The sequence below is a fragment of the Chiloscyllium punctatum genome, chromosome 20, assembly GCF_047496795.1.
Source record: "Chiloscyllium punctatum isolate Juve2018m chromosome 20, sChiPun1.3, whole genome shotgun sequence".
In the NCBI taxonomy this organism is placed as follows: Eukaryota; Metazoa; Chordata; class Chondrichthyes; order Orectolobiformes; family Hemiscylliidae; genus Chiloscyllium; species Chiloscyllium punctatum.
The window spans coordinates 11,261,055-11,282,244 of record NC_092758.1 but is presented as its reverse complement, the minus strand read 5'-3'; the positions used below and the strand labels follow the sequence as shown (position 1 = coordinate 11,282,244).

General features: G+C 45.2%; 1 protein-coding gene across 2 annotated transcripts in view; it reads right to left on the bottom strand.

The window, feature by feature from the left end:
• The window catches only part of ndst1b (N-deacetylase/N-sulfotransferase (heparan glucosaminyl) 1b), a 322,190-nt gene extending 302,181 nt beyond the window's left edge, over positions 1-20,009 (bottom strand). Inside the window, exon 1 of one of the 2 annotated variants that reach the window (XM_072590317.1) lies at positions 19,886-20,009. The gene's annotated coding sequence lies outside the window, so the exon portion shown is untranslated. Of the gene's footprint in view, positions 1-19,839 lie in introns of both variants that reach the window. The other variant, XM_072590316.1, reaches the window with a different exon arrangement.
• Positions 20,010-21,190: the final 1,181 nt, after the last annotated feature.

Below are 21,190 nucleotides of genomic sequence, written 5' to 3'. Positions count from 1 at the left end.
AGACTCCTGTTTATATCTGTCAGCCAGGGCTCCCTGATAAACCAGGTTAACAGCCCCAGTCAGGGAACTCATACTAACTGAGATGCACCTGAACCTCATTCCAAACACTACAAATACAATCATGGCTGACCTCAGGTTGGCCTCAACTCCACTGTCCTGACTGCTCCCCAGAACCCTTTGACCCACTATTAATTAAAAATCTGTCTATCCCCTCCTTAACATTGATTCAGTGTCCCAATGTCCACCACACTCTGGGATAGTGATTTTCAAAGATTCATTACACTTTGAGAGACGTAAATCCTTCTCATCTCTGAATTGAATTGATTTGAATTTATCATCACATGTAGCGAAGCACAGTGAAAAGCTTCGTCTTACAAGCAGTACAGGCTGATCATAGAGTTAAGTAGCATAGATAAGTAAATAATAGGTAAACAGCGGCAAAAACAAAAACACAGGTACAGGTGAATGTTCAGAGTTTGAGAGTCCATTCAGTATTCTAACAACAGTAGGGTAGAAACTGTTTGGAAACCGGCTGGTGTGTGTGTTCAGGCTTCTGTACCTTCTCCCCGATGGTCGAGGTTGTAGAAAAACATTGCCAGGGCGGGATGGATCTTTGAGAATGCTGGCGGCCTTTCCTTGACAGTGGGCCTGGTAGATGGATTCTATAGATTGGCCTTTGTGATTGTCCAGGCCGAGTTCACCACTCTCTGTAACGTCTCTGATCTTGAATGGTACAGTTGCCATACCAGGTGGTGATACTCCAGACAGAATGCTCTCGATGGCACACCTATATCTCTGTTTTATAACTGCTACACCTCATCCTAAAACTATGACCTCTCATTCCAGGTTGCTCCACAGGAGGAAACATCCTCTCCATGTCTACTTTGTCAATCCCCTTCAGCAGCTTATATGCCTCAATTAGATCTCCTCTCGTTCTTCTACATTCAGATGGGCTTAAACTGCTCAGTGTCGCCTCCTAAGACATCATTTTGAAGACAAGGATGAGTATTTGGAAATTGAGATGTTGGTCAACTGGAAGCCATTATAGTGACCACTGGGAGGAAGAGGTCATGGTACCAGTTAGAAAATGGACAGCAGATTTTTCACAAGCTAATCAAGGTTAATCCTCTGCTTCCTTAATCTCTCCAAGAGTGTAATATAGGAGCCCACATTAGACTACTGATTGAAAAGATTCTTCAGCTGTAAAATGACAGTTAAACTAAAGTAAGTAAAATGAAGGAACTGAAGTTGGAATAGTTTAGTTTCAATCTATTTATTCAGAAATTATAAATAGTAGGAAGAAGTGCACAAGGCAAGGAGAATGAGAGAGAAACCAAACATGTCAAAGATTAAGTGAAGTTACAGTAGTTCCATAATGACATGGCTTATAAAAAACAAAGAATGTAAAAGGACGTCAGCCAGTACTATATCATAAGGAGCTATCTCTGGGAACTGTTAAATTTCTCGTCTATTAATTTTTTTCACATCTCTTAGCTGAAGATGTGAGTCTATTTATTCCAGTAACATGAACTGTCTGGGGAACAGGATTAACATGCAAGAAGGAATGAACAGCTGCAGTGTCTCATGTTTACTCACTGCTAACGCCATTCGGGAAAGGCCTGCATCCAATTGGAAATATGATGAGCTTGAACTTTCTCACCTTGATACACTTTGACTTCAGGGCTCTTGTGGTGCAGTGCTATTGCCCCTACCTCTGAGCCCGAGACTTGGGCTCAACTCCCACCTGCTGTGCAGCTGTGTCATAATATCACTTAACAGCTTGGTTCAAAGATATCTACACTGTAGACTTTCACCAGATATGAGGCCGTCATTGTCTCTAAATCAAGGATACCTCAAGTGGGGAAAGTGACAGGTAATGTGGGTGGTGGTGCTGGACTGACCATTCTAATCAAGTTGTAAATTAAGGTGCAGGAAGATGAAAACAGGCTGTCTTTGCTGAGAAAAAATGAAGAAAGATAAGCCCATGGTGGGGTGGGGGATAGAGTATGAGATAAATAGTGAACAAATTTTATGAGGTCAGGCTGCAATCATGTGGAACTCAATATTAACTCCGTGAGGTTGTGAAGTAGACAATGAGCTGTTGTTCCTACAACACATGTTGTACTTTTTTAAAAAAATTCATTACAGAATAAGGGCATTTCTGGCTAAGCAGCTTTTATTGCCCATTCCTAATTGTTCAGAGAGAAGTTAAGGGTCAACTACATTGCTGTGGGTCTGGAGTCACATGTAGGCCAGACCAGGTAAGGATGGCAGTTTCCTTCCCTAAAGGACATGAGGGAAACAGATGGATTTTTCCCCCAACAATTAACTCATGGTCATCGTTAGACTCATAATTCCAGGTGTTCTTTTGCTTGAATTCAAATTCCACCATCAACAAGCCCCTCTACACTCCACCCCCTAAACTCCCACCACCACCATTAAATAGATGGGAGGAGGAGCATAATCATTGCATGATTGGTGGGATTTGAATATAGGTGCCTGGAACATTATTTGGGGTCTCGAGATTAATAGTTCAATAATAATACTGCTAGGCAGTTCCCTCCATTGGAATCCTGTGGAAAACCCAGGTCAGAACTGTTAGCATGAGAGCAAAAAGGTTTATTGAAATGGCAAGCAACTGGAAGGCTGGGGTTATGCCTACAGACACAGCGGTAATGTTCTGCAAAGGGATGACCCAATTTGCGTCGGGTCTCACTAATTTCAACCAGACTGGAATGTTTGCAGCAAATGAATAAATATGTCCCTCTGAGACAGGCAAGAAGTGGTAAGGTAAAGGAACCTTGGATGACGAGAGCGGTGGAGCTTCTCGTCAAAAGGAAGAAGGTAGCTTACATAAGCTGGAGGAAGCTAGGGTCAAGCTCAGCTCTAGAGGATTACAGGCAGGTGAGGAAGGAGCTCAAAAATGGTCTGAGGAGAGCCAGGAGGGAGCACGAGAAAGGCTTGGTAGAATGGATTATGGAGAACACAAAGGCATTTTACACATTTATGTGAGGAATAAGAGAATGGTCAAAGAAAGAGTAGGGCCGATCAAGGATAGCATTGGGAACCAGTGTGTGGAATCTGAGGAGGTAGGGGAAGCCCTAAACGAGTTTTTTACTTCTGTCTTTATGAAAGAAACAAACTTTGTAGTGAATGAAACCTTTGAAGAGCAGGTGTGCATGCTGGAATGGATAGAGATAGAGGAAGCTGATGTGCTGAAAATTTTGTCAAACATTAAGATTGACAAGTCGCCAGGCCCAGACCAGATTTGTCCTCGGCTGCTTTGGGAAACGAGAAATGTAATTGCTTCGCCACTTGCGAAGATCTTTGCATCCCTACTCTCCACTGGAGTCGTACCTGAGGACTGGAGAGAGGCAAATGTAATTCCTCTCTTCAAGAAAGGAAATAGGGAAATCCCTGGCAATTACAGACCAGAAAGTCTCACGTCTGTCGTCTGCAAGGTGTTAGAAAGGATTCTGAAGGATAGGATTTATGACCATCTGGAAGAGCATGGCTTGATTAAATGCAGTCAGCATGGCTTTGTGAGGGGCAGGTCATGCTTCACAAACCTTATTGAGTTCTTTGAGGATGTGACTAGAAAAGTTGATGAGGGTTGAGCTGTGGATGTGGTGTATATAGACTTCAGCAAGGCATTTGATATGGTTCCCCATGGTAGGCTCATTCAGAAGGTCAGGAGGAATGGGATACAGGGGAACTTAGCTGTCTGGATACAGAATTGGCTGGCCAACAGAAGACAGCGAGTGGTAGTAGAAGGAAAATATTCTGCCTGGAAGTCAGTGGTGAGTGGTGTTCCACAGGGCTCTGTCCTTGGGCCTCTACTGTTTGCAATTTTTATTAATGACTTGGATGAGGGGATTGAAGGATGGGTTAGCAAGTTTGCAGACGACACAAAGGTTGGAGGTGTCGTTGACAGTATAGAGGGCTGTTGTAGGCTGCAGCGGGACATTGACAGGATGCAGAGATGGGCTGAGAGGTGGCAGATGGAGTTCAACCTGGATAAATGTGAGGTGATGCATTTGGAAGGTCGAATTTGAAAGCTGAGTACAGAATTAAGGATAGGATTCTTGGCAGTGTGGAGGAACAGAGAGATCTTGGTGTGCAGGTACATAGATCCCTTAAAATGGCCACCCAAGTGGACAGGGTTGTTAAGAAAGCATATGGTGTTTTGGGTTTCATTAACAGGAGGACTGAGTCATGAGATCTTGTTGCAGCTCTATAAAACTTTGGTTAGACCGCACTTGGAATACTGCGTCCAGTTCTGGTCGCCCTATTATAGGAAAGATGTGGATGCTTTGGAGAGGGTTCAGAGGAGGTTTACCAGGATGCTGCCTGGACTGGAGGGCTTATCTTATGAAGAGAGGTTGACTGAGCTCGGACTTTATTCATTGGAGAAAAAGAGGAGGAGAGGAGACCTAATTGAGGTATACAAGATAATGAGAGGCATAGATAGAGTCGATAGCCAGAGACTATTTCCCAGGGAGAAATGGCTCACACGAGGGGCCACAGTTTTAAGCTGGTTGGAGGAGAGTATAGAGGGGATGTCAGAGGCACGTTCTTTACACAGAGAGTTGTGAGAGCATGGAATGCGTTGCCAGCAGCAGTTGTGGAAGCGAGGTCATTGGGGACATTTAAAAGACTACTCGACATGCATATGGTCACAGAAATTTGAGGGTTCGTAAATGAGGATCAATGGTGGGCATAACATCGTGGGCTGAAGGGCCTGTTCTGTGCTGTACTGTTCTATGTTCTATGTTCGAAATATGATAGACTGGATTGAAAGAAGTGCAAATCAAATGCTGCTCCACCTGGAAGGTGTGTTTGGAACTTTGGAGGATGGAAATGAATGGGCAAGTGTTACATCGTCTGTGGATGGATTGGAAGGTGGTGTGAGGAAATGATGAAGCATTAAAAGTGATGGAGGAGATGTTATCCAGCCTTTGTGTTACTGCAGTCCTACACCATATGGTGCACTTCTAGTGCCTCCGCAGTGACCTCAGCAAGTGGGAGCTGTTTTAAACAAACACTTCCGTTCAAAGGACATCTGGGCATCTCCATTGCTAATCAAGAAGGCATGATCACCCTCATACAAACTGGCAGGTCCTGTAACTCTTGTCACATTCTGATGGCCAGCTTCCCAGGGATAAAGTGAATAGCGCAACAGAAGGAACGTCGGAAATATCTGTTCTTTCACTTCATTCAGGGTTTGTGTTTTTCAGGCTCCGTTGGATTTTATTGGCCATCTCTAATCATTTGAGAGGGCACGGGGTAAGCTGTATTCTCGGGGCCTGCAGGCCTCGGGGCAAAGGGACATCAACAGTGCTGTTATGGAAGGGAATTCCAGGATTTTGACCCTGTGACACTGAAGAAACAGTGATACATTTCTAAATCAGAATGACGAGTGGCTAAGAGGGCAATTTGGATATAGTGATGTTTCCACGTATCTGCTGCTCTTGTCCTTCTAGATGGAAGTGGTCGAAGGCATTTTGAAGGCGTTGTCTAAGGATTCACAACCGTTGAAAGAATTTACAAGCTATTGATTATACATCACTGGAGGTTTCCGTGGATTTATGCAGGATGTGTGACACAATACAGACGGTGCAATGATTATGATCCATTGAAACTTCATTCCATCTATTTACATGGCAGTAGTGAGGGGTTGGAGGGTGGGGTGTAGAGAGGGTTGCTGATTGTGGTGGTGCAGTGGTACTGCTCCTCAGCTGGCAATTTACGGCACCAGGCAAATACCTTTGGGACATGGGTTCAAATCCTATCACAGCAGATGGTGAAATTTGAACTCAATAATAAAAAAGGAATTTGCAATAAAAAAAAAACAGTGGAACAGTGACCGTGTAACAGTTCTCATAAAATAGTGAACCATCTGGTCCTTTAGGGAAGGAAATCTGCTGACCTTACCTGGTCTGGCCGACATGTGACTCCAGATCCAAAGCAATGTGGTTGATTCTTAACTGCCCTCTGAAATCACTTACTAAGTCCCTCAGTTCAAGAGTAGTTTGGGATGGGTAACAAATCCTGACCTTGCCAATGATGCTTATGCCCTATGCAAGAATTTTCTTATAAATCATATTTTTGTATGTGTATATCATTTTTATAAAGAGCTATAAAATGCTTAAGGGATTTGAACATTTGTTTCCCATAGTGGGAAATCCAGAATATGGGGCACAATCTCAGGATAAGGTATTTATCATTTAGGTCTGAGGTGGTGGGGTGGAGTCACTACACTTGAGGGATTGTTGAACCTTTAGAACTCTCTATCCATGAAGATTCTAGATGGCCCATCACTGAACACAGAGACAGAGAGCTTGTTTTGATCTCTCAGGGGACCCATCAGGTGCACATTAGCTCTCCGGGTGAGCAATTCCAGTCTTCCACCTTTTCCCTGTAACCTTGCACAGTTTTCCTTTTCAGATAGCAGATTAATTCTCTTTTGGAAGCTTCAATTGGACCTGCCTCCACCACACTCTCAGGAACAACCCTGTCCTTGAACGCTTACTCCACGAGAAAGTTATGGGATAATTTCCTTACAATTCCATCCCTTTGGAAGTGAACCCTAGTGTTGGGTTTGATTTATTTTTTGCAGCCTTATTAACTTGTTTCACTTTTTTTTCTTATTTCTGTATTCAAATGGATTTTTAAAAAGCCTTGCATTTATATCCCAGTCCACTTCAGGCTGTCACAAATTGCTGATGAAATACTTTTGCAGAATTGCACTGTCAGGAGTGTAACATTGAATTTTTGCCGACACTTCTACCAGCAATGAGCTAAGAAGCGATCATCTGTTTTAATGATGTTGGTTGATCAATACATATTGACCCGGGACAGTGGGTAGGATGTCTATGCTCTTCGTTGAAGTAGATTTCTGAGGCCTCATCTCTCCCCTGAAAGGCTGGCACCTTCAACAGTGCAGCACTCCCACTGCTCAGGAGGGTTACCTTTAACTTTCACACTTGAGTCCTGGGCTTATTGAGTCTTGAACACAATTACTGATTCAAAGATGGTAGTGGAGTTTGGCAGTGTCTACTTCACTTATTTCCTGGAATATGTGACCTCCTGATTTTTTCAGACAGAAGTAGAAGTCTATGTTGAAATGTAGTTGCTAAATGGCATGTCAATTCTGCAAGTTTATTAATGTCTTGTAAATTAGCGAAGCCCCCTCCAATATTGAATCTTGCATACGTCCTGGAGGAAGGAATACACTGTGCCAAAAACAAAATAGCCTTGTTGCAAATCTTGAGGTTGTAATTTGAATACGAGGGATTGGTTAGGCTGGATGGCTAGTTAGTAACACCAACAGCGGCGGTTCGATTCCTGCACCAGCTAAGGTTACCACGAAGGACTCTCATTCGCAACCTCTCCCCTCACATGAGGTGTGGTGACCTTCAAATTAAACCAGGACCAGTTGTTTCTCTCTAGAGAGAGGGCAGGACTATGGGACTACTACAATGTCTGAATTAATTAGTAGGGAAACACAACAAAAAATATATGTACAGTTGTGTCCCATAATCAGCAGTAAGAAAAATGACCAGATCATTTATTGGTTGGCACTGCCTATAGAATAAATGTTGGCTCTGATATCCAACCTAGAGGCACAGAGGTTGAGCAAGAGCATGATGCCAAAAGATTTTGCTATCAAAATACCTGAGCTTCTGGGAAGGATCAACATAACAATTTCCTCTGCACCAATAAGGGAGAAACACAAAGTAATCAGAATCATTCAATAAAAAATAGAAAAACTGCAGAAGCTGTAAATCAGAAACTGAAACAGAAATTGCTGGAAAAACTCGGCAGGTCTGGCAGCATCTGTGGAGAGAAATCAGAGCTAACCTTTCGGGTCCAGTGACCCTCCCTCAGAACCAGTTATGAGGAAGGGGCATTCAAGTTGAAACATTAACTCTGCTTTCTCTCCACAGATGCTGCCAGACCAGTTGAGCTTTTCCAGCAATTTCTGTTTATGATTCAGAAGTATTCGATGGTCACTGTTATATATTTAACTTGGCTCAGGGCAATGTAGAGTTGACACTAAGTTTCAAAATGTTTATTCACAAGTCTTCTAAAACACCCCAGTGATCACAAAATGTCTACCCCATCTTCTAGTATTACCTTCTGTCTATTTTGCTCTGAGTCAACACCCTAGCTTAAATCCATCAAGCATGGGGAACACAGATCAGATACCAGATTTTCATAATTAAACACAAAGCCCGGAACATAACAGTCACCTCTAGACTGGTCAAACTAAAGTACAACAACTTGGACAACATCTGGTTATAGGAAGTGATCTACAACACACACACACACACACACACACACACACACAGTACAATTCCAAAATGGGAACAGAAAGTGTCAGAGAGACTCAGTGAGTCTTGCAGAAACTGTGGAGGGACAAACTGATTCAACATTTTCAGTTCAATTTGACTTTGCTTCCAACTTAACATTTGAAATATGAAGTGCCAAATTCTGAACCCAACGTTGTCTCAGTTTTCTATGTGAGTCCCAGCAAAGATTACCAAACATGAGAATTCTACACTTTGACGTATTTTGCTTCAATGTTTCTGCCAAGTAGTAAATTTTAAATGATTTCATATGCCTTTCAGCTTTTCATATAAATTGTTAATATTGACAAAACAATATGTAATCCTCACTGAATATGTATTGTGATACTCAGTCACACATAGCTTTCTCGAAGCTGAAAGTAGGAGATTGGGTTAACTATGATGTGTGACATTTCATTGCTTCAAGGAGGGTGGAGGCTCTAGATACTGGGCAAAACACTGCATTTTGAAAATAGAAATGTGTCAGCAATCAACACCAGAACTGATTCGGCTATTTGTTCAATATTCTCTCAGATGTCACTGGTAAGATCAGCAGCTGTTATCCATCCCTAACTGCCCTTGAACTGATTATCTGTCCAATTAGGGGCTGGGTTGGAGGGCAGTTAAGAATCATGGAATCCCTAAAGTGTGGAGGGAGGCCATTTAGCCCATCAAGTCCACACTGACTCTCCGAAGAGCATCCCACCCAGACCCACCCCATCCCTGTAACCCTGCATTTCCCATGGCTAGTTCACCTACACATCCCTGGACACTATTAGTAATTTAGCATGGCCAATCCACCTAATCTGCACATTTTTGGACTGCTGTAGGTCTGGAGTCACATGTAGGCCAGACCAGGTAAGGATGGCAGATTTCCTTCCCTCAAAGGCATTAGTGACCCAAGTCAGCTTGTTTTTTTAAAAAGACAATTGAGAATAGTTCCCTGGGTGCCATTACACTTGCTTTTAATTCCAGATTTTAAAAATTTCACCATCTTCCACGATGTCTTTTGAGGGATACACTTTGACCAGGATGCTGGGGAGAACAGGCCTGTGCTTTGGAAAGGGTCAAACAGTGTTCTACAAACAGCTGAGAGGCCATCACAAGCTCAGTTTAATGTCTCATTGAAGATAACAGCTCCTGCAGTGCAGTGCTCCATCAGCCTCCTGTTGGGTGTGTCAGCCTCACACCGTGCACCGAAGGCAGTCGATGGGGTTTGATCAAACCTACAGCAATCTGAATTAGCAACGAAGCTGCAATCATTCAGGCTTGAAGAAAAAGGCACAGTTTCCAGGTAAACAAAAATTCTTCCTTCTGTTTCCAACAAGATGCTACCCTGAGCCAATTAAGAACAAACTATAGTGGTTGACTAGACAACGATGTCTCTGTTATTCAAGGCTCACAGACACATGCAGACCCCTCAGTCCAACTCATCCATGCTGACCAGGTTTTTCAAACAAGCCCCATTTACAGTCATAGAGATGTACAGCATGGAAACAGACCCTTCGGTCCAACCCGTCCATGCCGACCAGATATCCCAACCCAATCTAGTCCCACCTGCCAGCACCCGGCCCATATCCCTCCAAACCCTTCCTATTCATATATCCATCCAAATGCCTCTCAAACGTTGCAATTGTACCAGCCTCCACCACTTCCTCTAGCAGCTCATTCCACACACGCACCACCCTCTGTGTGAAAATGTTGCCCCTTAGGTCCCTTTTATAATCTTTACCCTCTCACCCTAAACCTATGCCCTCTAGTTCTGGACTCCCCCACCCCAGGGAAAAGACTTTGCCTATTTATGCTATCCATGCCCCTCGTAATTTTGTAAACCTCTATAAGGTCACCCCTCAGCCTCCGACGCTCCAGGGAAAACAGCCCCAGCCTGTTCAGCCTCTCCCTGCAGCTCAGATCTCCTAACCCTGGCAACATCCTTGTAAATCTTTTCTGAACCCTTTCAAGTTTCACAACATCTTTCCAATAGGAAGGAGACCAGAATTGCACACAATATTCCAACAGTGGCCTAACCAATGTCCTGTACAGCCGCAACATGACCTCCCAACTCCTGTACTCAATACTCTGACCAATAAAGGAAAGCATACCAAACGCCGCCTTCACTATCCTATCTACCTGCGACTCCACTTTCAAGGAGCTATGAACCTGCACTCCAAGGTCTCTTTGTTCAGCAACACTCCCTATGACCTTACCATTAAGTGTATAAGTCCTGCTGAGATTTGCTTTCCCAAAATGCAGCACCTCGCATTTACCTGAATTAAACTCCATCTGCCACTTCTCAGCCCATTGGCCCATCTGGTCCAGATCCTGTTGTAATCTGAGGTAACCCTCTTCGCTTTCCACTACACCTTCAATTTTGGTGTCATCTGCAAACTTACTAACTGTACCTCTTATGCTCGCATCCAAATCATTTACAAAAAGTAGAGGGCCCAGCACCGATCCTTGTGGCACTCCACTGGTCACAGGCCTCCAGTCTGAAAAACAACCCTGCACTACCATCCTCTGTCTCTACCTTTGAGCCAGTTCTGTATCCAAATGGCTAGTTCTCCCTGTATTCCATGAGATCTAACCTTGCTAATCAGTCTCCCATGGGGAACCTTGTTGAACGCCTTACTGAAGTCCATATAGATCACATCTACTACTCTGCCCTCATTTGCCTGCGTTTGGCCCATCTCCTTCTAATCCTTTCCTACTCATGTACTTGTCCAAATGTCTTTTAAATGTTGCAACTGTACCTGCATCTACCACTTTCTCTGGCAGTTTATTCCACATGCAAACCACCCTCTGTGTGAAAAGGTTGCTCCCCTCACACCTTAAACCCATGCCCGATAGTTTTAGACGCTGCTACTCCAGGGAAAAGACCTTTTCTAATCACTTTCTCCATGCCCCTCATGATTTTATAAACATCTATAAGGTCACTCCTCAACCTCGCATGCTCCAGTGAAAGATTTTCCAGCCAATTCAGCCTCTCGTTACAACTCAAACCCTCCAGAGCTGGCAACATCCTAGTAATTCTTTACAAATCCTTTCCAATTTAATAATCCAATAGCAGAGTGATCAGAACTGTACACCGTTCTCCAAAAGTGGCCTCACCAATGTCCCGGACAGCCACAACATGATGTCCTAATTCCTATACTGAATGGACGGAGCAACGAAGGCAAACATGCAAAACGCCTTTCTTACCAACCTGTCTACCTGTGATGCAACTTTCAAAGACCTACGTACCTGAACCCCTAGGTGTCTCTTTGGAACAAACAGAGTGCTGGAGAATCTCAGTAGGTCTGGCAATATTTGTGGGCAGAAAACAGAATTGATGTTTCGAGGCTGGTGACCCTTCCTCAGAACAAGAACAAAGAAGACAATGGTTTGTGTGTGTGTGTGTGTGTGTGTGTGTGTGTGTGAGAGAGAGAGTGAGTGTGAGAGTGAGTGAGTGAGTGTGTGTGAGAGAGAGTGTGAATGTGTGTGTGAGAGAGAATGTGTGTGAGAGTGAGTTGAGTGTGAATGAGAGTGTGAATGTGTGTGAGACAGAGTGTGTGAGAGAGTGTGCGAGAGTGTGTGCGAGAGTGTGCGCGAGAGAGAGTGTGCGCGAGAGAGAGTGTGCGCGAGAGAGAGTGTGCGCGAGAGAGAGTGTGTGCGAGAGAGTGTGAATGTGTGTGTGAGAGAGAGAGTGTGTGAGAGAGAGTGAGTGTGTGAGAGAGTGAATGTGAGGGTGAATGTGAGGGTGAATGTGAGGGTGAATGTGAGGGTGTGTGGAGGACAGTGCAATGGAGAAGAGATTTTAAGAAAAATTGAGAAAAGACACAAATCATACCGGACTGGAATATTAACTCTGTTTCTTCTCTATGGATGCGGCAGGGCAGCTCAGTGATTAGCACTGCTGCCTCACAGCACCAGGGTTCTGGGTTCGATTCCAGCTTCAGGCAAATGTCACTGAGAAGTTTGCACATTCTCCCTGTGTCAGCACGGATTTCCTCCAGGTGCTCCAGTTTCCTCCCACAATCCAAAGATATGCAGGTTAATTGGATTGGTCATGCTAAATTGCCCACAGTGTCCAGGGATGTGAAGGCTAGGTAAATTAGCCATGGGAAATGCAGGGTGACCGGGACAGGGTGGAGAAGTGAGTTGCTCTTCTGTGGGTTAGTGTGGACTCACTGGGCTGAATGGCCTGCTCCCACACTGCAGGGATTCTATGATGCTGTCAGGGGTGCTGAGCTCCTTCTGTATTTGATTCAGTATGCATGGTATTCTGTCTTTATTGAGATGTTTGGACTATGACAAAAGTGAGATGCTATATAAATGAAACTACTATTACAAGGTGCCATGGTGAAAAGTGCCTCAAACACCAACACGCTGCTTGGGCAACCACAACAAATGGATTAATTTAGAGATAAGCTTTAAACCTGGTACTCTGCTACTCCCAAACATTCCCATTCAGATACAGTTCTAATTTGGAAAGTTAAATTAACTGCACTGCTGCTGGACTTTCACAATTTGCTTGTTTGTAGTGAATATTGGAAACACTGACTGTTGAATCTAGCGATAGGGGAAACTTGAAGATTTTTAGACCAAAATAAATTGCAATATCAAGACAATATACAGGGGGTCCCGGATTTATGAATATTCAATTTATGAATGCCTATACCTCCAAGCACAATTCCATCTGTTAAAGATCTGACATTCAAACTTTTCCTGCAATTGTGAACAGCTGCTTTACATTGTCCTGCCCCACGTTCAAACTTGCTTACAAATCAACTTGCAAACAGTCTTGGGAATGAAACTCAGGCACTGCCTGTAGTTCTGGCACAGTGGCTCAGTGGTTAGTATGGCTGCCTCACAGCATCAAAGACCTGGGTTCAATTCCACCCTCGGGTAACTGTCTGTGTGGAGTTTGCACATTCTCCGAGTGTCTGTGGGTTTCCTCCGGGTGCTCCGGTTTCCTCCCACAGTCCAAAGATGTGCAGGGTAGAGTGCATTGGCTGTGGAATATGCAGGGACGGGGTGAGTCTGGGTGGGGTGCTCTTTGTGGGGTCAACATGTACTTGATGGGCTGAATGGCCTGCCCCTGCACTGAAGGGATTCAATGATTCTAAAATCTTGTTAGAATAACAGGACCACCTAACACTCTCATGTAACTCTAGCCTCATTGATTGGGACTGGTTTGTAGAGAAAGGAAGAGGGATGCTGGTTGGGAGATTTTGGAGGAGGTTCTGTGAGCATTATCCAGGAGTAGTACCTTTGCCTGCAGCCAAGCCCTGCTCATCCCGATCACTTTCCCCTGAACCCCATCACCTACAAATGCAGTGTGCAGACCATTTGGTTCGTGGACAAAAAGCACTGATTTTGAATCTAGTGATGTCAGTAATCTTTGAGATTTGATGAGTGCAAAACACAACAGAGCCAATCGAAAATCCACAAATCGAAATGACAGCATTAAAACGGAAGCGCAGAGAGAACTTTGCAACGACACACTACTGTAGCAAGACGCTGTCACCCTTTTCCCCAAAGGGCACACTCAATTTCTACTCCATTCCAGGTTTCGGGTCAGTCTCTGTTCAAAATATGATTATTTAAAATTGTGCACACAGACAGGGCTATCACTCAGGCAAAAGTGAGGACTGCAGATGCTGGAAATCAGCGTCTAGATTAGTGTGGTGCTGGAAAAGCACAGCCAGTCAGGCAGCATCCAAGGAGCAGGAAAATCGACGTTTCAGGCAAAAGCCCTTCAGCAGGATTTTCCTGCCTGACTGGCTGTGCTTTTCCAGCACCACTCTAATCCAGAGCTATCACCCACCCATCTCCTGAAGTCCCACTTCCTAAATATCCTACTTATCGCTTCCTCACCGCTGTCCACAAACAGCTTTTAAAACCCATTGCTCCAGCCTCATTGAACCAGCAGTTCTTCCTGTCTTCAATCTGCTTTTGCTCACTTTGCCCCATGCTTTCACAGCATCAATTTCAGGGTTTCTTGAACTCAGTCACCTCTTTACTGTCAATGGTTCTGAGGACCCGAAACCTTACTTTGTCTCCGCAGGTGCTACCAGACCTGCTGAGTTTTTCCAGCAACTTCTGTTTTCGTTTCTTTTCCATAAGAAATAGGAACAGGAGTAGGCCATTCAGCCCCTTGAGTCGGCTGTGCTATCCTATAGGATCGTGGCTGAACTGACCAACATTCCTCACGTCCATTTTCCTGCCCTTTTCCCTTTAATTCCCCAACGGATCAATTTCACCAGGGATATCATCACCCTCTGTTCTACAAACCTATTCCAATTGTGGTAGCTGGAGTCACAAAAGCTGTAGAATCCCCCCAGAATGGAAACAGGCCACTCGGCCCAACAAGTTCACAGCAACCCTCCAAACAGCAACCCACTCAGACCCATCCCCTAACCTATCCCTGTAACCCTATGTTTCCCATGGCTAATGCACTGAGCCTACACACCCCTGACCTCTATGGGTAATTTCCCATGGTCAATCCACCTAACCTGCACACCTTTGGATTGTGGGGGGGCAAACTGGGACACCCAGAGGAAACCCACACAGACACAGGGAAAATGTGCAAACTCCAAACAGACAGTCGCCCGAGGCTGTGATCGAACCCGGGTCTCTGGCACTGTGAGGCAGCAGTGCTAACCACTGAGCCACCCTGCCACCCCACATCCTCCACCTCCTGGAAAGAGGGTGTTTAGCTCAGTTGGCTGGATGTTCTTTTGTGATGTAGAGGGTGGGTTTAATTCCCACAGCAGCTGAGGTTGCCATGAAGGACTCTGTAACTCTCTTACCCCCTCACCTGAGGCGCACACACACACACACACACACACACACACACACACACGAGTGGGCAGCCCAGTGGCAGTGTGGAGACTTTATCTTTACCTCCTCCTGAACTGGGGCCGTGACTCTCCTTCCACTACCTCCCAGTGAAAGATGTTCCTCTGGAAAACTGTACATCTGAGCTATGCCTAACGTTACGATAAACACATCAATAGAAACATGAATTAGGAACAAGAGTAGATTGCTCAGTCCTTTGATCTTTCTCTGCCATTCTGTAAAATCATGGCTGACCTGATTTTGACTTCAACTCCACATTCTTACCTATCCCTAATACTCTCTCCCCAAAGTCTTTCTCCTGAAGAAAGTCCTGCTTTAAAAACATTCTGCTTCCACAGCTGCTGTTGAAAGGTTGGAAAAACTCACAACCCTCAGAGGAAAGCAATTTCTCTGTCTCTCTCTGTTAGAAATCCATTATTTTCAAACTGTGACCCCTGGGTCGACATTCACTCTTAAGAATCATCCTTTTCGACATCCATCTGGCCTAGAGGGAGAAAAAAAGGGCAGCATGGTGTCTCAGTGGTTAGCACCGCTGTCTCACAGCAGCTGGGACCCAGGTTCAGTTCTACCCTCGGGTAACTGTCTGTGTAGAGTTTGCACATTCTCCCCATGTCTGTGTGGGTTTCTTCCAGGTGCTCCGGCTTCCTCCTACAGTCGAATAATGTGCAGGTTAGGGCGGATTGGCCATGCTTAACTGCCCATAGTGTCCAGGGACATTCAGGCTAGGTGGAATAGTCATGGGAAATGCGGGGTTGCAGAGATTGGGTGGAATGCTGTTGCGATGGTCAGTGTGTACTTGATGGGCCAAATAGCCTGCCTCCGCACTGTAAGGATTCTAAGATTCCAAAACCCCCTCAGGATCTTTCATGTTTCAATCACCTCTTCTTTTCTACATTGCAGCAAATACAAGCCTAAGCTGGTCAGAACATCACCCACAGGTTACCAGGTAATAGTCCAGTGCAAAACAGAAAGTGCGAGAGAAAGCAGCTTCTGTGGAGAGAGAAACCAAATAGTTCCTCAAGTCTCTTATGACACTCTGCAAACTGTGTGCAATGGAAAGAAACCAAAACTGCATAGAGTATTTAAAATCCTTGTTCCTTCCAACTCAGATTGCCTTTCTTCTCTCACTTCATTTGCTGATACATTGATGACAGTATAGGTGCTCACTCCCTAATCTGAAGAAGTTCACGCACTTTGTTTCTGTTCATGAGCCTTCTCTTACCTTCACACGGTCCCCTCTTACCTCCAATGCTGCCTTCCCTTCCTTAAGGCAATAGGTCTATTAAATGTATCCATCCAAGGACTCCCACAGCTCCTTTCACTACACTTCCTCTCAGTACTTCCTTACTCTTTTTGTCCTCATCCTCCACCCAATCAACCTCCACATTCAACAGACCATCCTCCACTACGTCTGCCTTGGATTTCACCACCAAACGTACCTTCCCATCTCCTGCCTTCTCACCATTTCCAAAGAGACAGTTCCCTCCACAAGATCCTCTTCCACTCCTCAATTTTCCACCATAGCCCCTTAGTTTCCTTTCTTTCACTCCGGGACGTAGACACCACTGGCTGGGCCAACACTTACTACCCATGCCTAGTTGTCCTCGAGAAGATAGCAGCGAGATGCCTTCTTGAACTGGTACAGTCCATGTCCCGTAGGTAGGTAAAAACAATGACTGCAGATGCTGGAAACCAGATTCTGGATTAGAGTGGTGCTGGAAAAGCACGGCAGTTCAGGCAGCATCCGAGGAGCAGTAAAATCGACTGTTCGGGCAAAAGCCCTTCATCAGGAATACCTCCAATAAGAAGGTAGGTAGACCAATAAGAAGGCAATTTCAGGATGAAAAGCTTATGCTCGAAACACCGACTCTCCTGCTCCCCGGGTGCTACCTGACAGGCTGTGCTTTTCCAGCACCACACATTTTGACACTGAGGCAATTTCAGGATTTTGTCCCGGCAATAGTGAAGGAATGGTGTTATATTTCCAAGTATGGTGAGTGGTTTGGAGGGGAACTTGTAGGTGGTGCTTTTCCCAAGTATCTGCTGCCCTTGTCCTTCTAGGTAGAAGTGGTCATGAATTTGTAAGGTGCTGACTAGGAACTTTGGTGAATTTCTGCGGTGCATCTTCTAGATAGCGCATGTGCTGCTACTGAGCATCAGTGGTGGAGGGAGTGGATGTTTGTGGATATTATGCCAGTCAACTGGGCTGCTTTGTCCTGGATGGTTTCAAGCTTCCTGATTGATACTGGAGCTACACCCGTCCAGGCAAGGTGGGGGGGGGTGGGGGGGGAGGAAGAGTAGTCTCTTACTCTCCTGACTTGCTCTTACAAATGATGGACAGGCTTTTAAGGAGTCAGGAGGGGAGTTAGTTGTCTGAGTATTCCGAGCATCTGACCTGGTCTTGGAGGGACTGTGTTTATTTGGTGAGTCTAGTTGACATTTTGCTCAATGGTCACTGCAGATTATGCTAGTAAGGGATTCAGTGATGGTAATGTCATTGAACATTAAGGGCGCGAGTATTTAGATTCTCTCATGTTAGAGCTGGTCATTGTCTGGAATTTGTGTTATGGTGTGAATGTTGCTTTGCCCCTTGTCAGCCCAAGCCTGGATACTGTCCAGATTGCTTTTGAATATGGACTGCTTCAGTATCTGTGGAGTTGCAAATGATATTGAACATTGCGCAATCATTGGCGAACATCCTCACTTCTGACCTTATGATGAAGGAAAGGTCATTGATGAAGCAACTGAGCCTAGGTCACTATCCTGAGGAAGTCCTGCAGAGATGTCCTGGAGCTGAGATGACTGACCTCCAACAACCACAACCATCTTCCTAATGTGTCAAGTATGACTCCAATGAGCAGAGAGTTTGCCCCCTGATACCCATTGATTCCAGTTTTGCTGGGGCACAGTCAGTCAAATGCAGCCTTGATGTCAAGGCTCACCTCACCTCCAGAATTCAGCTCTTTCATCCATGTTTGAACCAAGGCTGTAATAAGATGAATGGTCCTGGCAGAACCCAAACAGAGCAGGATATTGTTGATGAAGTGCCACCTGATAACACTGCCAGTGACTCTTTCAATCCCTTTGCTAATGATCAACTGATGGAACTTGATTGTTCCTGCTTTTTGTGGAGTGGGCATACCTTACATCACTGTCACTGCAACTTCCAGTGAAGACACACAAGATGCAACACCTGCTCTTTTACCTTCTCCTTCCCCATTGGCCATTACCCCCAAAACATTGTTTCCAAGTGAGACAGTGATTTACTTGTACTTTCAATTGAATATACCAGATCCACTGCTCATGACGTGAGTCTCACTACACATCCTGGGTGAGCATCTTGTCCAGTCCACTCCTGTCACTTTGAGCTTCTATATGCCTGTTTTTTTTAACAAAAACCCTTCTCTCTGATTCCACTCTAACCTAATGCACTACCCCATTCAGCTCAAGGTTATCTTGAGGTGTAGCACCTCACCTTCCAATTGGGAAGACCAGACACAACACTAATTTCACCAATTTTAGATCATGACCATTACACCCTTTCCTTTAGAGAGCAGCTATTTCTAATGATTCCTTATGCCCCACTTACACCTCAAATCATAGAATCCCTACAATGTGGAAGCAGGCCATTCAGTCCATCGAGTCCAAACTGACCCTCCAAAGAGCATCCCACTCACCCCTCTACACCATCCCTGTCACCCTCCATTTCCCAGGACCAGCTCACCAGCACATCCCTGGACACTGTGGGCAATTTTGCACAGCCAATTAATGTAAGCCGGATATCTCTGGACTGTTGGAGGAAACCCATGCAGATTGTAGGGAGGGTGTGCAAACTCCACACAGACAGTTGGAGGGCTAGAATTGAACCTGGGCCCCCGGTAATGTGAGGCAGTAGTGCTCACCACTGAGCCACCTCCTATAGCCCTATATCCCAGTGAGGGAATGCTATATCCTATTGCCTTGCAACCTCATCTCATTTATCCTCCACACACCTCCCCTTACGTTTTTCCTCCACTCTTCCCTGCCCCCCATTTGTTGAAACCCCGTTACATCTCTAAATTGCCCAGATTCTGACAAAGTCTTTGGGTACGAAGCACCGACTGATTCCCCCCCTTCACAGCTGCTGCTTACGGCATTTTCCAGTTGTATTTCCGATCTGCAGCATTTTCCAGTTGCATTTCGTCTTACGAACAGGTAGTTGGTCAGGTGAAGGGGGGGGCTGGATGTTATTTGAGTCGCTCTAATTTAATCAATATTTCGACAGGACAGCTCCAGCTCAGACGCATTCATCAATGAATCTCACCGGTGCTCTGAAAGGCTGGTTGTATTTTCTTTTCTGATCCCCTGCTCTCAAAGCCGGGCGAGTGAACTGTGCTGAAGCTGATCTGTTTCGAATCTAACTGGTTGTTGATTGCAACACTCCGCGGTGTTTAAAGCTCACTTCTCTTCCCTTTCACCTCCCATCACCTCAGTCGGAATTTCCGTCTCTTTCTCTGCCCCTGATTATTCTCGGATTTTTCTGTTCGTCCTTTTCTTTCAGTAAAGATGCTCCCAGACTGCTCAGGCCTTCAGACTCTACACATACACATGGACACTACAGACTTGGTCATTCATCACAAAGATTCAATGAATGAGGGCAGTTACTCACCCCCACCCAGGACACACACCCTCTCCACCCTGCGCGTTTCCTTCACCTCGGCTGCTTTCCTGACGGTTCTCTCCTTTCTGCTCTCTCGCAAACTCTGAGGGAAAAACGCGAGAAGGGCCTCGCTATCTGCACAAAGGAGAAAACTGCACACAGTTAAAGCACAACACTCACTAGAGGGCATCTTGCAGACATCACAGAGGCTTCAAGCTTAACTCTTTCCTCGCCGACTGCAATCAAATTCATTAAGTCAAATTACAATTGCAACATTTAAGAGGCATCTGGATGGGTATATGAATGGGAAGGGTTTGGAGGGATATGGGCCGGGTGCTGGCAGGTGGGTCGAGATTGGGTTGGGATATCTGGTCGGCATGGACGGGTTGGACCGAAGGGTCTGTTTCCCTGCCGTACATCTCTATGACTCTAGTCCAACCCAATCTAGTCCCAAATACCAGCACCCGGCCCACATCCCTCTAAACCTTTCCTATTCATATACCTATCCAGATGCTAGTTCATAACCGGGTGCTCCCTCAATGCAGCCACACAACACCAGGGTCCCAGGTTCGATTCCAGCCTCGGGTGACTGTCTGTGTGCAGTTTGCACATTCTCCCTGTGTCTGCGTGGGTTTCCTCCGGGTGCTCCGGTTTCCTCCCATAGTCCAAAGATGTGCAGGTTATGGTGGATTGGCCATGCTAAATTGCCCATAGTGTTAAGTGCTTTGGTCAGAGGGAAATGGGTTACCCTTCGGAGGGTCGGTGTGGACTTGTTGGACCTAAGGGCCTGCTACCACACTGTAGGGAATCTAATCTTAAAAAAAAGGGTTGTCATTATACCAGCCTCCACTACTTCCTCTGGCAGCTAGTTCCATACACCCTCTGTTTGAAAAAGTTGCCCCTTAAGTCCCTTTTAAATCTTTCCCCTCTCACCCTAAATCTAGTTTTGGACTCCCCTAGCCTCAGGCAAAACTCTTGGCTATTCAACTTATCCATACCCCTCGTCATTTTATAAACCTCTATCAGGTCACCCCCTCAGCCCCTGACACACCAGAGAAACAGCCCCAATCTATCCAGCCTCTCCCTATAAACTAAATGTCTGAACACTACATTTAAAACAAATGTTTCACCTTAATATACATTTTTGCTTTGGTGTATTGGAGTTCACTTTCAATTTGTACTATGCAGCAGGCAATGGGTCTTGGGATATTCAGCATGCATAATGGATACTCATAAGGAATAGGTTTTAAGATTATTGTAGACCCCACTCTGGGCTGCTCACTCATTAGAGGGGAAGAGATAGACAACTGATGGTGAGTTTAATCTGAGGATCACCACACCATGAGTGAGGGGAAAGGTT